Raw genomic sequence first — 17,159 nt, 5'->3', positions numbered from 1 at the left:
ACCTCTTCAGCCAGCGATACGGCATGGCGGCCATATTGCTGGTATTTCGGAGCCGGCCAGCAGCTCCGTGGAATCACCATGGAGCAGTGCTGGCCAAAGAGGATTCCGGGGGGAGGAACGGATCACCTCCCCCCTGCGGGTGCATTCCCCACAGACCAGCAGGTAGGGAATCTGCCCATCCCTAACCCTAACAGAACTCACCTGTGCCAAATATTATCCAGCTTTGTTTTGTGGGCTGAAAATAGTGATTTCAAAGGACTAGAACATTTTCCCTGAAACACTTTATCTCAATATTTATATTTATTTGCTTCTAGTCAATACCATTGTTTTCCCTGGCTGCTGCTGCTTCAGTTTCTCCCCCACCTTGGTTACCGCTTCTTTTTCCTTCCTGGATTAATCACCTAGATGATCCAAGCCAATCAGAGATCATGTAGTGCACAGTGTGCTGTCACAATGCTATGCAGCCAATAAGATTTATTTACACCCTGTTATCATTCAAGGCAAACAAAGCCAATTAAAAGTGGAAGTAAGAGGGCAATGTAAATTAATAGGTGAAGTTTCTCTTATGGAGTGCTCAACAATTGTTAAAGGGAAGCATTTTTAGACTCTGTTAAATGTTCCCCCAAACCTGTGAGTAGTTTCAGCTCATCCTTAAACAGAACTGATACCCATTATTTTCTCTGAAGTAGAAGCAGAAGAAATAAAGGACATGTATTACACTGGATAGGGCTATGACATTCGCCAGCACCGTTCGTTAAGGGACACCTGCAGAAGGAGGAATGGGCTCTAAATTCTAGCACAAATCCTTTGATCTGGTCTCATAGACATTTTTAAGACTAACTGCTGATCTTTAAAAGGAGAGTGGGTGTCCAAATGATCACACAGAATGTATTGAACTGTAGCAATTCCCCCAATCCACTTAAGTTAAATGGGACTGCGTTGAGGTCATGATGCAGCTGCAATTTCCTACATTTTTTTTATGAGTTAACTTGAGTTAAGGACAGAGCGGTGCCCTTACCTCTGAAATGTTCTGATGTTGTTGGTTTGTGACACAGCTTTAATGGGATTTAAACTATGAGGCTCAACACCATGTGCTGTGAACAGCTATCTAACGGATGCAATTTCCTGTGTACAATCAATGTAAAATTCTTAACCCTCTCCTATTAGCTAGCAAAATATATCCTTTTAGCTCTGACATCCTTTATGTGATGGAGTCATCATGATTGGTCTCTCCCAGTAATTCCATTTAGTTTGATGCCCTTCTGAATATGAGGCTGGAACTGCAGATGGCACTTCTGGTGGGGGATGTAGTAGTGATATGGACATACACCTATTACAACTCCTAGCAGTAAGCTTTAGAGCATGTATTGTAGCAGTGTAATAGAAGCACTTTGATCTGCCACTTCTTGCAGTCCATGTGTTGTTTAAAATGTATGCCCGAGGGGGGGGGGGGCACAGCTTTATATAAGAAAAATAAAAGAAAAAGCATGACCTTATTTTATGCTCTAGGACGAAAATAACCAAAGCAAGTTAGCTGATCTGAAAAATCAGTTTTCTGTACTGAAAAAAATATAAGTTCTGTACCCAGTTATACAAAAGCAGTTGGGAAATTGCTTCTTTTCATTGTTACTTCATTTGGGAGAATCCCTTTTGTTTCTCCCGATGGTTATAAAGAAGAGGAATAAGTAAGGATGGTTTCAAATAATGCCCCTCCACACACACACACGTTATTACTATAACAAGCAATTAGTTTCTCAGTCACCAAGTTATGGAAAACCAATTAATTAGGTTGTTTGAAGTAGGGATGGCGGAGAATTTCTCCATGAATCTCGGGGAGGCCGAATGCGTTCGGGGTAAGTCCCCCGAAATTGGCGGTGAAATTCTCCGCCACGCCCCTGCCACCCCCCGGGATGGGACTTACCTCATGCTAATGTCCCTCTTGGCGGCGGGTCCCGGCAGCAGTTCGGCGGCGGTTCGGCGGGGGTGGGGGCGGGGGTGGGGGCTGCCACCACCGCCATTACAAAGTAAATGTAAAAAACAAGCAAACACACACACGTGATAGGCTACGTAACGATTTACATAGCCTATCATGGCTAGATTTCCAAAGTCAGCCGTGATAGGCTATGTAAATGTTACGTAGACTATCACGGGTGATTTGAAAAAAGAAAAAGCACGTACGCAAATGGCGGCGCCCAAGGGTGCCACCATTTGCGTTCCTTATTTGGGCCCGGGTAGTCTACGTAAAGATTTATGTAGACTACGGCGAAAATAAGGAAACACTATTTGCGTTGCACTTATTTTCGCCGTAGTCTACGTAAATCTTTACGTAGACTACCTGGGCCCAAATAAGGAATGCAAATGGCGGCGCCCATGGGCGCCGCCATTTGCGTACGCACTTTTTTTTTCAAAGTCACCTGTGATAGGCGACGTAATGATTTACGTAGCCTATCACGGCTGACTTTGGAAATCTAGCCGTGATAGGCTACGTAAATCGTTACGTAGCCTATCACGTCTGTGTGTGTGTGTGTTTTTTTACATTTACTTTTTTATTTCGCGGCCAGGGAGACAGGGTGCTCCTCCCCGGCCTGAATTTTGGTGCCAAGGGATGGGGCGCCTCCTCCCCAGCCTGAATTTCGGCTGGGTGGGGCGGGGTGCCTCCCCCCCCAGCCTGAACTTTGGAGGGAGAACCGAAGCGCCTCCCCCCCACCGTGAAGCAAGCTGTGGGACCAGGTAAGGGACTTTCATCCATCCTTAGTCTGAAGAGAACCAATGTGTAGTAGACTCCACTGGTACTAGAGTTTCAGATATTTCGATTCCTGTTCCTTGCCCAAGGTATGATGGAATTCACTGCATGTTGGACCCAGAGAAACCTGTCTTACACTAACCACTTACTGGCTACAGAAGTCATTATCTATCTATCTATCTATCTATCTATCTATCTATCTATCTATCTCCATCCATCCATCCATCCATCCATCCTAGGGAGCAATTCAAGCATTACCTTATCAGTATAAAAGCTGCTTTTACATTGCTGATGTTATTTATTACATTTATCAGATGCCCAATAACTGAGCTTTTCTGGGTACAGAACAAAACAGAACAAGTAACATCACAATTCCAACAGAACTAGTTAATACAGCACAAAAATCCTATAAAACCAAGACCACAAAATCAAAGCAGAGATTAAATACCAATTCAGCAGCAATCACACAATTATGCAGGAAACAATAAAATCTTCCTAAAGCTAAACGCACCAACCTAAAGACCATTGTGAGATGCAGAGGTTAAGGTGTTAAAAATAAATTAGCTCAAAAGGTCTGTTTGTTTGCTTATTTGTTTTAAGGTTCTTTGCCTGGCACCAGAAAGACATTAAACAATGTGTGAGGTGCATTTCAATGGGGAGGGCATTTCACAACCACCACTGAAATGATCCTCTGTCTTGTATCCACCCTCCATTGGTCCAATTTCAGTGGCACAAAGAGAAGGGTCTCAGCTTATTATCTCAGAGCCGGTGTAGGTACATATAGGGATGTATGGATTTAGTAAAATCCATTCCATCTGTATTTCCTGGATTGTCAGGTGCCTTTCATTCCACCGTCCGCTCACTGGTGGGATTGGATTTTCCCAATTTGCACAAAATCTCACTTCTGAAAATGTGCAAACCAAACCTCCCCAAAATGCACAATCCCCACCCCTGGGTAAATGTGCATTTTCCTGCGTTAGCCTATGGGGGAAACGCACATTTTCACCTGGTTTTTTAATGTATTTTTCTATGACTAAATTTGTGTAAAATTCCAGGAAATACATACATACATACCTACATATATATATATATATATATATATATATATATAGTCTGCAAGTCCACGGAAAGCCCAAATTCCAGAATACGCAGGCCAGATTCATAGAAATCCAGATGCATTTGATTCCACTGCGGATTTCTCTGACATCCCTAGGTACATATAGGAAAAGGAACTCCTTCAGATATCGAGGTCCCACTCTGTAAAGCTACATATACTGCCATTATATTTTAGGGATATTGGAGAATTCCACCACAGACTCCAGTGAGGCCGGATTCTTTAGAATCTGCCCCCCCCCCAGAGTCTGTGGCAGAGTGGAACACTCCCCTCTGCCACCTTGCGAAGTCCCGCCTGGAACAGACCTACCTGGCGGCAGCGGCGGATGTGGCAGCGGATGCGGTGGCGGAGGATGCGGCAGCGGCAGATGTGGCAGTGGTGGCAGGGGGTCATTTTCCGGCTGTTGCCAGGCTGCTGCGGCCGCAAATGGCAGCTGTTGTAGCGGCCACCATTTGAGTCCCTGCATTAGGCCATGATAGGCTACGGAAATACTTACATAGCCTATCACAGCCTAATGCAGAGATGCAAATGGCGGCTGCTACGACAGCTGCCATTTGTGGCAGCAGCAGCCTGGCAGCAGCCAGAAGTCTTGCTGCGGCCGGCTCTGGCTGGCAGCTCCGCAGCTTTGCCATGGAGTGGAGCCGGCTGGGGAAGATTCCAGAGGGGAGGGATGGATTGCTTCCCCCTCCCCAGTGGACCCTGGCAGCAGACCGGTAAGTAGGATTCGTATATCCCTATTATACTTGTTGCTGGTTTTATTGTTGGCTTTTATTGTTTTCATTATTTTATGTTTTTGTAAAACATAGCTTTTAATATTTTAACTGTTTTTATGTATTTTACTGCGGTAAGCTGCCGGGGGGGGGGGGTGTTCTCCCCTGAAAGGCAGCCAAGAAATGTTTTAAATATATAGAGAAATAAAATACATTGTGGTCCTATGCCACTCCATCCAGTGGTGTAAAATGGTTAGGGATGTACGAAACTCTTACCGCCATTTGCAGCCGAACAGGGTTGCTCTGTTCCACCATGGATTCCGGGAGGCCAAATTCATTGGAATTCAGCCTCCCTCAGATCCATGGCAGAATTCTCTAAGAACCCTAAAAATGGTGTGACATCATCGGTTTCCACAGGAATACTGCCAGATCCTAATGCTGGGGCATTGAACCTCAAGCTCACAGGCCAAATCCAGCCCATGGGGTCACAATCCAACCCTCCAGGGTTGGCCCCCAGATGGCCACACCCCCTTTTCCCCAACTTCCAATGGTTTGGTGCATTTTTGGTGCATTTTTTCCTCATTTTAAAAGGTTGAAATGCCTCTCCTGTGGTTTAATTATTGTCAGTAAGAGCTCTTACTTAAAATACTCTGGTATTTGGGGGGTATTTCTAGTCTTTCGGCCTTGCTCCATTTTGCCTTCGACCTTGCCCACCCCTGGAATTAGGCCCCCAAGAGCTTTTCCGAAATTCAGCCCTTGGTATGAAAGAGGTTCAACATGCCTGTCATAATGTGAGGCAAACATGGTGTGGGAAGTAACCATGCCCTTTCGCCTGCTCCCATGGTTTTTTTAATATATTATTTATTTATTTACAATATTTGTATATCTCTCCACATCAAAATTTTTGGAGCGGTGAACAACAAGATGAAAGAATAAAACCACATAACTAAAATAGTTAAAACATTTTAAAGGAACAGATTCTGAACTTAATAAACTGCAGCTGGTCACTCAGGGAAGGCCTCTTGAAATAGCCATGTGTTCAGGAGGTGCTGAAAACAACATAACATTGGCACCTGCTAGATCTTCCAAGGCAGGGAATTCCACAGGAAGGGGCCACCATGCTGAAGGTTCTTTTCCTGGTGAACTCCAACCAAGCCATAGGTTGGAGTCCAGGAGCAAGCCCTCTGATGACCTCAGTGACTGGGCAGGTTGGTAAATAAGAAGGCGCTCTCTCAGGTATCCTGGCCCCAGGTTGTTTAGGGCTTTGTGCACTAGTACTAAAACCTTAAACCTGGCCTGGTAGCAAATAGGCATTATGAATATTGTTCATAATGTGAGGCAAACATGGTGTGGGAAGTAACAATGTTCCATCCACCTGTTCCCATTGTTCTTTTTTATGCACATTACTGGTACTGCATGAGACCTAACCACATGGAAGTAAGTTCTTTGCCCTGTCAGGGAAATTATAATTGCTCTTGTGTGAGAGGTCATGCCATATTAATGAGTTCCAGGGAAAGAGAGAGACTGAAGGTAACAGAAAGACAAGAATAATGCGGGGTACAGAAGCTTTGTGTTTCACCAATCATTCCAGGAAATGCAGAACATTTATTTGAGTCCTACTCTTAGCTAAAATCCTTTTGACACAGAGTCTGGCTGACACAAACCTATTCACTTTGCTTTTTGGCATCCTTATGGCACAAGACAAATTTCATTTCTAGATTGATAAGGCAGATGAAGGCCTGAGTCACAGTTCAATCATTATTTGATGCCTACCTCGAGAGGAAAGTCCTCAATATCAAAGTAATCCTGAACCCTAGAGTTAAGACTGCTAAAATTTTTAAAAATCCAACAGAGCACCCTACATGCATGTAGTTCCCAGATAACCTGCAGTTTCATCATGTCAATCAGGAAGGGGGAACCTCTGATCTGCAGGCTGCTTGCACACCCAGGGGGTTCTCTATGTAACCCATGAGCTTCTTTTGTTGTTGTCTCCAATCAGCGATCAGAGATAAGAGGATATTTGTAGGCATTTAAACATTAAATATTTTGCATAGAATTGAGCTGTGCTTTTGTGGACATGTAAGTCATTGAAATGGAGCTTACTCCTGAGTAGATTTGCTTAGAATTGAGTTGTGCTTTGCAGGCATAAAAAGCGGTTGAACTGTGGTTTACTCCTATGTAGGCTTGCTTAGAACTGAGCTGTTTTCTATCTTTCGGTAGGAAAATGTCCAAATTGTTAATAATTAAATTTCTCCTTGTTGGAATGTGACTCTTCCACATCCTGAGACCTTTCCCAAATTGGAATTCAGCCTCCAGGCCAAAACAGGTTCACCACCCCTGATGTAGACCAATAGTGTGGGTGAAAAAATGAACCCCACAGGAAAACTGCCAGAAGGAGAAGCCATAGTCTCTTAGCAGCACTGCCTTCGGAAAGTTAACCTGGAGAAAGTTTCATGTTTCAAAATGATGTCCCCACTCCCACCCTTGAAAAGTGGTCCACTACTATATGCAATGGTACTGAAAGCCCCTGGAAGTCCAAATGAATTCGTAGGATTATCCCCTAGGGATGGCATGGGTATCTGATTGGGGCTCAAAGCTCAGTGATTTTTCACCAGCTTGGCCCCATGGACACCAGTCTGCAGATCCCCACAGTTGCCTGACTTGGTGCATGATCTGGGCAAGCACGTGGCCACCCACTCTCTCGTTGAGCTGCCATTTTCCATAAAAATGGCAGCTTGGCCTTTTAGTAAATGACCACTTTGTGGCCACCATTTGTGTAAAAAACTACCATTTTGATGCAAAACGGTGGTTTGGTGAGAGAGCAGATGGCCATGCCCATGCACCACTCACCAGGTGCCTGTGGACGGCCCAGCGGCTCGCTCCACAGCTAGCAGGGGTCCAGTGAGCAGCATATGGGGTAAGCTACAGTGAGTTTGCCCATCCCAATTATCCTCTATCTTTTATCTGGCATACATCATCCACCAGGGAAACCAAGATGGTCTCTGTATCTAAAGCTGGGCAAAAGCAAGATTGAAATAGATCCAAATAATCAGCTTCATCCACCAGGGCCTGCAGGCTGCAGTTGCCCAGCCACACGCTTGCCAAAAAGAAAAAAGATAAGGAAGGAAAGAAAGAAGAATTAAAAATAAGCAGAGTGGATACTGGTTTATAATTTCCCAGATCAATGGAATTTAATATTACCATCTAGAAGAGGAGATTCATTTCAACGTCTTTCAAGACAGTTGGTAAGTAAGTCTAAAAAAAAAAAAAATGCATTGAGAAGTACACTCCCTAAGAAGAATCAATCTGCCACAGCAATATGGGACCAGCCACAAGGGACAAGAAGACAAGTTGTGGCACAGACTTCCCCAAGCACTGTGCCTGCTTCCTTAGGTGAAATTAACTGAAACTAATCCAAGCAAACACAACTATCACCAGGCTCAGTGGCCTCATGTATGGAACTATTATTCAACATGGCATCAGAGTGGATGCAAACCATTTTACTGACAAAGTGACTTGCAAATAATTCACAACAGGCTACTGATGTCTCCAAGACCAAACTAGTTCAGCAAAGCAAATGAAATGAATACAACCTTTAGAACAGATAGAATCTCAACATGATGTCTATCTACGCTATCCAGGAACACAGTATCAAACTGAGATAGGACAAGGATAATTTATTATGGTTACATGGAAAGGACTTCATTAGAAAAGGAAATTTCAATCATGTTAATAGAGAAAAAAGGGAGCTTCCAGTCCAAAAGAGAACAGCGGGGGGAATAATACTCATGCAGGGCTCCGGACCAGCATGGTCATTTTAAAAGGTTTTTTCTTTCTTTCTTTCAAACAGTGTTGCTTTAAACAAAGAGTGCATCGCTCAGGCACACCTAGGGTAGCCTTGTTTGGGGAAGCCCCGAGGAGGAGGAAGTGTTTTGGCTGAAAGTAAATGGAGACAGAGGATTTCAATTGAAAAAGAACACCCACAAACAAGGCAGTGAGCACAATTCATTAAAAAAAAAAAAACTTCCGTATTGATTATCAGAATATACTACCTTGCATTTTTATTTACAAAAATTTCACGACTCTGTGCGGATGACAAAAAAAAAGCTGCATGACTGCTGGCTCCACAGGACCTCGTGGTGCCATTCCGCAGAGGATTCCATGGCACAGACTGAAGGGAATTCGATCCCATTTCAGTCCATGGCAGAATTCTCTGACATCCCTACATGTAAAACTCTGAACAGTTTGGTACCAGGTTACCTGGCAGATTGCCTTTCACTTAAATCTGTATCCAGGCCTTCCCTGATTGCTTGTGCTGCCCAGTTTGCTTGCTTATATTATTCAGGGTATTTGGTTTTAATCTTTTTAATAAACATTCTGTTTAAATATATTTTCATGTAAATATTGTTAACCACTTAGCTTGTAAAATATAGTAAGAGGTATATAAATCTATTCAATAAATAAAATAAAGAATATCTAAAATGTGGATATACATGCTTAAGTCAATGGGTGCATGTGTACAAACATGTGTACCTTTGAAAAATTGTGCCCCAAACCATGTATAGATTTCTTTCCAGGAAAAATAAAGCTCATGTGGAGCTGGGATGGAATGAGCATAGTGGTGGAACATTGCGAATTTGAACAAGATCAGTCTTGACCGATTCGGCCATTAATCGAGCATTCTAAGGCCTCCTGTGAGGCTTTGGCAAGGCACTTTGCAGATAAAATTGATCAGATTAGGTGTGTAACTCTGCACACTGTGGATACAGTTAGTGAGCAAGAGGCGGCCTGTGGCAAACCGGTTTTGTGGGATCGGTTCCAGCTTCTTCCTCCTGATGAAGTGGACAAGGTGCTTTCATCTGTAAGGCCGACCACCTGCTTACTTGATCCTTGCCCATCTTGGCTCATTATGAGCTGCAGAGAGAGGCTGGGTGAGGGGATCAAGGCAGTGGTGAATGCCTCCCTTGAGGAGGGAGTGATGCCATCAGCCCTCAAGGAGGCAGTGATAAGACTGCTCTTAAAGAAGCCCTCCTTGGATCCTCAAGTTCTGAACAACTTTCGCCCAGTCTCAAATCTGCCATTTTTGGGCAAGGTAATTGAGCGGGTGGTGGCGGTGTAGTTGAAGGCACACTTGGAAGAAACTGATTATCTAGACCCATTTCAGTCGGGCTTCAGGCCTGGGCATGGGACAGAAACGGCCTTGGTCGCCTTGGTGGATGATATGAGGAGGGCTCTGGATAGGGGTGAATGCTCCTTCCTTGTTCTCCTCGACCTCTCAGCGGCTTTTGATACCGTTGACCATGGTATCCTCCTGGACCACCTGGAGGCGTTGGGCATTGGAGACACTGGAGGGGTTGGGCATTGGAGATCTGCAAAGTCAGCCGTGATAGGCTACGTTAATCGTCACGTAGCCTATCACGGGTGACTTTTTTTAAAAAAGCGCATACGCTAATGGCGGCCCCCATAGGGAGCCACCATTCGTGTTCCTTATTTAGTCGCTGTAGTCTACGTAAATGTTTACGTAGACTATGGCGAAAATAAGGGCAACGCAAATAGCGTTATCCGTACGCGCTTTTTTTTTTTTTTAAGTCACCCGTGATAGGCTACGTGATGATTTACGTAGCCTATCACGGCTGACTTTGCAAATCTAGCCATGATAGGCTACGTTAATCATCACGTAGCCTATCACGGGGGCGTGTTTTTTTTTTCTTTTATTGCAATGGCGGCGGCGGCAGCCGGTCGAAAGTCCGGCTGCTGCTCCCGCCCTGCTCGAACACCCGCCGAACCGCCGGCCGGACCCGCCACCGGGAGGGACATTCGACGAAGGTAAGTCCCGTCCCGGGGGAGAGGTGCGGGGGGTGCGGGGGGGTGCGGAGGATTTCTCCCTGAAACTTGTTTGGGGGGCTGAACACGTTGGCGCTCGGCCCCCCGAAGTTTCAGGGAGAAATTCTCCGCCATCCCTACATTTCACCAAATTTCTCCAGGGGAGGAGAAATTCTCCAACAATTTCTCAGGGTTAAGGATGTGCATACAAAGAGAACTTGAGTTCGTTGAAGTTCTCCAAATTCTATGTCAATGTTTATTCCTTCTTGTGTCCATATCAGATTGTGATCTTGGGGTGGGGTGGGGGATTCATGTGAAAATTTGTGTGCATTTCCATGCACATTTTTCCAAATGCATGCATCAGTTGTGTGCAGCTTTGAAATGTACACATTCTTATTTATTTATTTATTTATTTATTGCATTTATACTAGGGATGTACGAAAGTCACTTACATTTTCGCAGGGGTGCTTCACGGTGGGGGGGAGGTGCTTTGCTTCTCCCCCTGAAGTTCAGGCAAGGGGGGGAGCTGTCCCGCCTCGCCTGGCCGAAATTCAGGCCGGCGGGGGGAGGCTTCCCACCTCGCCCGCCCGAAATTCACCATAGTCTATGTAAATCTTTACGTAGACTACCCGGACCAAATAAGGAACGCAAATGGTGGCGCCCATAGGCCGCCGCCATTTGCTTACACGCTTTTTTTTTTCCCAAAAGTCACCCGTGATAGGCTACGTAACGATTTACATAGCCTATCACGGCTGACTTTGGAAATCTAGCCATGATAGGCTACATTAATCGTTACGTAGCCTATCATGGTTTGTTTTTTGTTTTTTTACACTTTATAATGGTGACGGCGGCAGCCGGTCGGAAGACCGGCTGCCGCCCCTGCCCCCAACAAAAGGCCGACGAACCGCCGCCGGGTCCCACCGCCGGGTGGGACATTCACCAAAGGTAAGTCCCATCCCGGGGGGGGTGGGGGGGTGGAGAATTTCACTGCCGATTTCGGGGGGCTGAATGCGTTGGAGCTCGGCCCCCTGAAGATTCAGGGAGAAATTCTCCGCCATCCTTAATTTATACCCTGCCTTTTTTCCTCTTGCAAGGAACCCAAGGCGGCTTACATTATCCTCCTCTTCTCCATTTTATCCTCACAACAACAACCCTGTGAGGTGGGTTGGGCTGAAAGTCTGTGACTGGCCCAAAGTCACCCAGTGAGCTTCCATGGCTGAGTGGGGACTAGAACCCGGATCTCCCGGTTCCCAGTCCAAGACTCTTGCCAGCATGCTTGTTCACATTTTTCAAAAGGCCTTTTTTTTCATGTACATGTAGGGATGTACGAAAGTAACTTACCTTTCCATGGATTATGTTGATGGTGGGGGGGGGGCGTTCCGTCCCTCCCCCCGGAATCCTCAATGGGGGGAGGCGATCTGTTCCTCCCCCCTGGAAGCCTCCGCGGCCGGCTGTGCTCTGTGGCAGCTCCGCAGAGCAGCCGGCCAGGCCCAGCCAGGCCAGAGCCATCTGCAGCCAGATTTCTGGCCACGGAGGGCTCTGGGGAAAAAACACAAAAACCCGCATACGCAAATGGCGGCGGCTATGGCCACCGCCATTTGCGTTCCTTATTTTTGCCATCTTAATCTACGTAAATAGTTACATAGACTATGACGGCAAAAATAAAGGGGAATGCAAATAGCGTAGCGGGCGCTATTTGCATCCCTTTTTGATTCCCCGTTTTAGCCTACGTAAATATATACGTAGGCTAAAACGGCGAATCAAAAAGGGATGCAAATAGCGCCCGCGATGCTATTTGTGTTCCCCTTTATTTTTGCCGTCATAGTCTACATAAATCTTTATGTAGACTAAGATGGCCAAAAATAAGGAACGCAAATGGCAGTGGCCATAGACGCTGCCATTTGCGTACTTTTTTTTTTTTTAAACCCAGACATGATAGGCTACATAAATCTTTATGTAGCCTATCATGTCATTTTTTGTTTGTTTGTTTTTACAAGAGTGCAAATGGCGGCAGCGGCAGCCGGTCAGAAGACCAGCCGCCGCCGCCACAGCCGCATGGAAGATCCGCCCCAGGTAAGTCTTGTCCTAGGGGGGATCCACTGGGGGGCAGGGGGGTGGCAGGCCGTTCCGCCATGGAGTTCAGGGGGCCGAACACACTGGCATTCAGCCTCACTGAGATACGTGGTGGAATTCTCCGACATCCCTATGTACATGTTTCAAATGTACACACACTGTCTATCACATGTTTTATGGTCCCCCAGTCACATTGCAAACTTGGAAATGTATGGAATTCAACTGTGGATAATGTTCAAGTCCATGTTCAGTCCAGAAAGTATTAATTGGATAAATCCTGATCGAAAGCTAACTGAAACCAAGTTCTCATACATCTCTACTCAGGGGTGGGGCTCACCATTCGCAGTGAATGTAGCATCATTTCTTCTTTCCTAAGACATTTTGGGTTTTGTGCTGCAACTGCAAGTGGCAAAAGGAGCAAAGGTTTGGCAAACCAGGCACCATTTTGCATTCTTCACAATGCTCCTCACCAAGTATCACTCCAACGAGGACACTGCAAAAAAAAAAAAAAAATGTTCGAGAAAATTCTGCAAAGTTGTCTTCTATTTCTGGGTGGAGGGGGTGGGGGTGTAAGAAAAAAGAAAAATCTCACAGCCTGTCTTAGAAAAATGTCAACTGAGACATTTTGGGTAAGTTCTAGTGGCCATTCTTCTGAGTTCATCGCCTTCCCTGAGATCTTCTAAATGTTAGATTTCTGAAATATGATTATGGGTACAGTCTGTCTGTAATGCAGATGCTTATAGTACTTCTCCTTCCCTAAAAGCCCTGCAGAAGGGGTGTGTGTGTGTGTGTGGGGGGGAAGTGTCGTGTCCAGCTCCTGGGAAGAAGCAGAGCTAGTAGTGAAACAATTCTGTCATCAAATTTTCCTGAAGTTTTCTTCCTCCATGACAGACACTTCCATTTTCCTTCCTCTTTCTCAGGGTGCTTTACAATTTCTTTTGAATTTATTTTGATAGTGTTTTGAGCTTACCTGATCACTGCGAGCTGGCAGAGTGTGTTCTCTCTCTCTCTCTCTCTCTCTCTCTCCTACATCTCTCCATTGCTTTGCAGACACCAAAGACTGCCTGCATTTCTTGATCTGAAAAAGCCCTAGGGAAGGAGCTACCTCATCAGGTCTTACCCTGGGCTTTAATTGAAGTGTGGGAAGCCAAGGAGTTCAATGAAATTTACTCCCAAGTAAATGGGTATTGGATTGCAGACATAGTCATTGATAGTGATGGTGCCAGATTTCATACTATGTTGGCTCACTGGCCAAAACATAATGCTCACTCTTATAGTGAACCTGGATTGATGTATTATTCATTCACTATTAAGTTTGGAATTGATTACAAGCTTCAAAGTATGCACAGTAAACTAGTACACAGATCCCCTTCCTAAATTTTAAGTCTTCCTACCACCTAGAGTGCCCCCAAATCTTACCTGAAGCAGTCTCCTTGGCTGCTTCCCTCATCATTTTTGTTGCCACCACTGCAGCTCTGGCTCAGAGGAGGACTTCATACCAGTGATAGGTGACTGTGAGTAAACATCACATGGCATCATCATGGAGGCAGGCCACATGAAAACAACCAATCAGAAACGGGCACATAATGTGATGATGCATGACATCATGCCACACTACATGTTTCCAAACTACAGCTCCCAAGATGCACCTTGATATTGTGCATACATAAAAACTAGAGACGTACGAAACACCTACCTGGCTCTGCGCCGGGCAATCCTCAGTGGAGGGGGAAGCGCTCTGTCTCTCCCCCTGGAATCCTCGATGGGGGGGAGGCAATCTGGTCCTCCCCCCCCAGAATCCTGCATGGCTGGCTTCGCTCCACGGCCAAGCCGCGGAGCCGCCGGCCGGCTCCGGCCGCCCGCAGCCAAACATCCAGCCACTGGGCAGCCCTGCAGGGACGCAAATGGTGGCTGTCGTAGCTGCCACCATTTGCGTCCCTGTATTTAGCCATGATAGGCTACGTAAATATTTATGTAGCCTATTATGGCAGGGGAAAAAAACACCCAGCATACACAAGTGGCGGTGGCTACCGCCATTTGCGTATGCTGGGTTTTTTTCTCCCTGCCATGATAGGCTACATAAAAATTTACATAGCCTATCATGGCAGTGAGGAAAAAACCCAGTGTACGTAAATGGCAGTAGCCACTGCCATTTGCGTATGCTGGGTTTTTTTCCCCCTGCTGTAATAGGCTACGTAAATACGTAGCCTATCACGGCCTCCGCAGGGACGCAAATGGCAGCCCTGCGGGGACGCAAATGGTGGCTGTCGTAGCTGCCACCATTTGCGTCCCTGTATTTAGCCATGATAGGCTACGTAAATATTTATGTAGCCTATCATGGCAGGGGAAAAAAACACCCAGCATACACAAGTGGCGGTGGCTACCGCCATTTGCGTATGCTGGGTTTTTTTCTCCCTGCCATGATAGGCTACATAAAAATTTACATAGCCTATCATGGCAGTGAGGAAAAAACCCAGTGTACCTAAATGGCAGTAGCCACTGCCATTTGCGTATGCTGGGGTTTTTTCCCCCTGCAGTAATAGGCTATGTAAGTATTTACGTAGCCTATCACGGCTTTGAAGAGGAGGAAGCAAATGGTGGCCGCAAGATGCAAAGCAGTGTGGACGGGAGCAGGTTAGTGCTCCGTTTCACACGCCTTTTGTGGGTTGGGGGGGTGGGGGCTTCGTTCCGCGATGGATTTCGGGGGGCCGAATGCACTGGCATTTGGCCTCATCAAGATCCATCATGGAATTCTCTGACATCCCTAATAAAAACTGATATACATGGGATGAGATTTCGTGAACTCTCATCTGAACTCACGTGGAGAAATTTGTTACTCTTTTAGTAAATAACAAATTCACTCGAGCAAGTTGTCCCATCACTACTCATTCATAAAAAACTTTGCTGCTAAGGCAATAGGAGAAAAGATTCCCCCCCCCCCCGGTTTCAATAGTCTGCACTTTTCTTCCTTACTTTTTCAGTGACTGCATGACTTCCCAGAGCACTTGATGAATTTTGTCTGGTAAAGCTGAGTGACCAATTATGAAATGTAAACCTTCCAAAGTCAAAGCGGTCATATGACCTTTGTGATGAATTTCTTGATTTGTGAGCTTGTTTCCTTTTGATGAATGGGGGATCTGTATCCATCTTTCATCTATAATAGCATTTCTGTCCCAATCATTTTCAGAGGATTTTACTGTAGCTCAGGTTTTCTCATATTAAAAGAAAAGAAAAAAAATGATGATGGTGGTGGATGCAACTGATAGGGTTTCAGTCTTCTTCCTATTCACATTTGATAGTAAACTGAACAGTGCAAGCTTTTGTTGTTCTGTAGCAACCCAAATTTGCTACAATAAAATATCAATTGACATGCTTCGTTTTAATGAGTATCTTGCAAATAATTCTACCAACATTTCAATATTTGTTGGAGAGGATGACTTGCAAATCTGGCCCCAGACCAGAGAAAAAGATAGTTATGCCTGTCCAATGGAAATCAATGAAAGATGCACAACTAACTTCAGACCTATTGATCTGAATTGATTTGAAAGCAACTTAAGTGTAACCATCTTTCCCTTTGGTGGGTAGAGCTCTGTCATCAGGAAGCTATTGAATCCCATGTGTGCCTTATCCTAGAACTTCATGCTTAATACTGGTGTAGCTTATAAACTTTGGGCCTTGGGTGGAAATTCATGTAAAAGTACTACCACATTTCATTTATGCACCTTTAGGCTCTATTACTATTATGCTATTGGCAGTGCCAGAACAAGACATTTTGCTGCCTGAGATGGGACCCAAATGGTGCCCACCTCTCATGCTAGGTCCAGTGCTTTAAAACAAAGATGGAGAACTGTGGTCCTCCAGATGTTTCTGGACTACAACTCCCATCATCCCCAGCCAGCATGGGCAATGGTCAGAGAGCATGGTACCTGTAGTGCTGCAACATCTGGAGGGCCACAGGTTCCCCATCCCTGCTTTGAAGGAAGTCTTGTTTCACCATATGAACACCAATTCCTGCCTTCAATTTCTTGATTCCACCTGAGACAGGTTGCTTCACCCTGCAGCATGACAGGGCCATCCATACTAGAGCCATTTCCTGATGATATGGAGCACTTTGGAAAGCATGTAGGTGTTGTGTGGAGTGTATTAGGTTTGAATGTTCCCCCATGGGAAAAGAAAACTCCTTACATATAGAAAAAAATGGCTTAAATGGTAGAAAGATAGGCTGAAACCTTGCCCCTGATATATCTGTTTTTTCAAAGGTAAGCATTCAAACATGCAACCCCTCCCTTGAAACCAAAGTGGTACAGTCTAGGAGAAGCTTTACCACCTGTGTATAAAGTAGACTCTCTGCTTCACATCTCTCCTCCTGAAGTGTGGCAAGAGAAATAGAACTCACTCACTCATTCTGTTTCGGAGCTGTTTCGAGCAAAACTTCTCAAAAAGATACAAAGACAGGCATTGCAACACACATGAGGGAATTTATTCACTCCACCCCCATTATATTTTGCCCCTTTCTTTTGTTGTCTCTCTTCACCATTCTTCCATTTTTCTATTTTAATCACTGAACATTTCTATAATACTCTGAATGCCACTTCCGAAAAAACCAAGCAGCCAATTCCCTGACTGCTGCATTCAGATAGCACAGCAGTAAACAATGTCTGGGCAGATATCTTATATGAAATAAGAAATGGCTCAG

This window comes from Heloderma suspectum, chromosome 4 (assembly GCF_057233095.1).
Source record: "Heloderma suspectum isolate Gila_16-S chromosome 4, 16-S_ref, whole genome shotgun sequence".
NCBI classification, from domain to species: Eukaryota; Metazoa; Chordata; class Lepidosauria; order Squamata; family Helodermatidae; genus Heloderma; species Heloderma suspectum.
Note: the sequence above shows the minus strand (reverse complement) of the source record.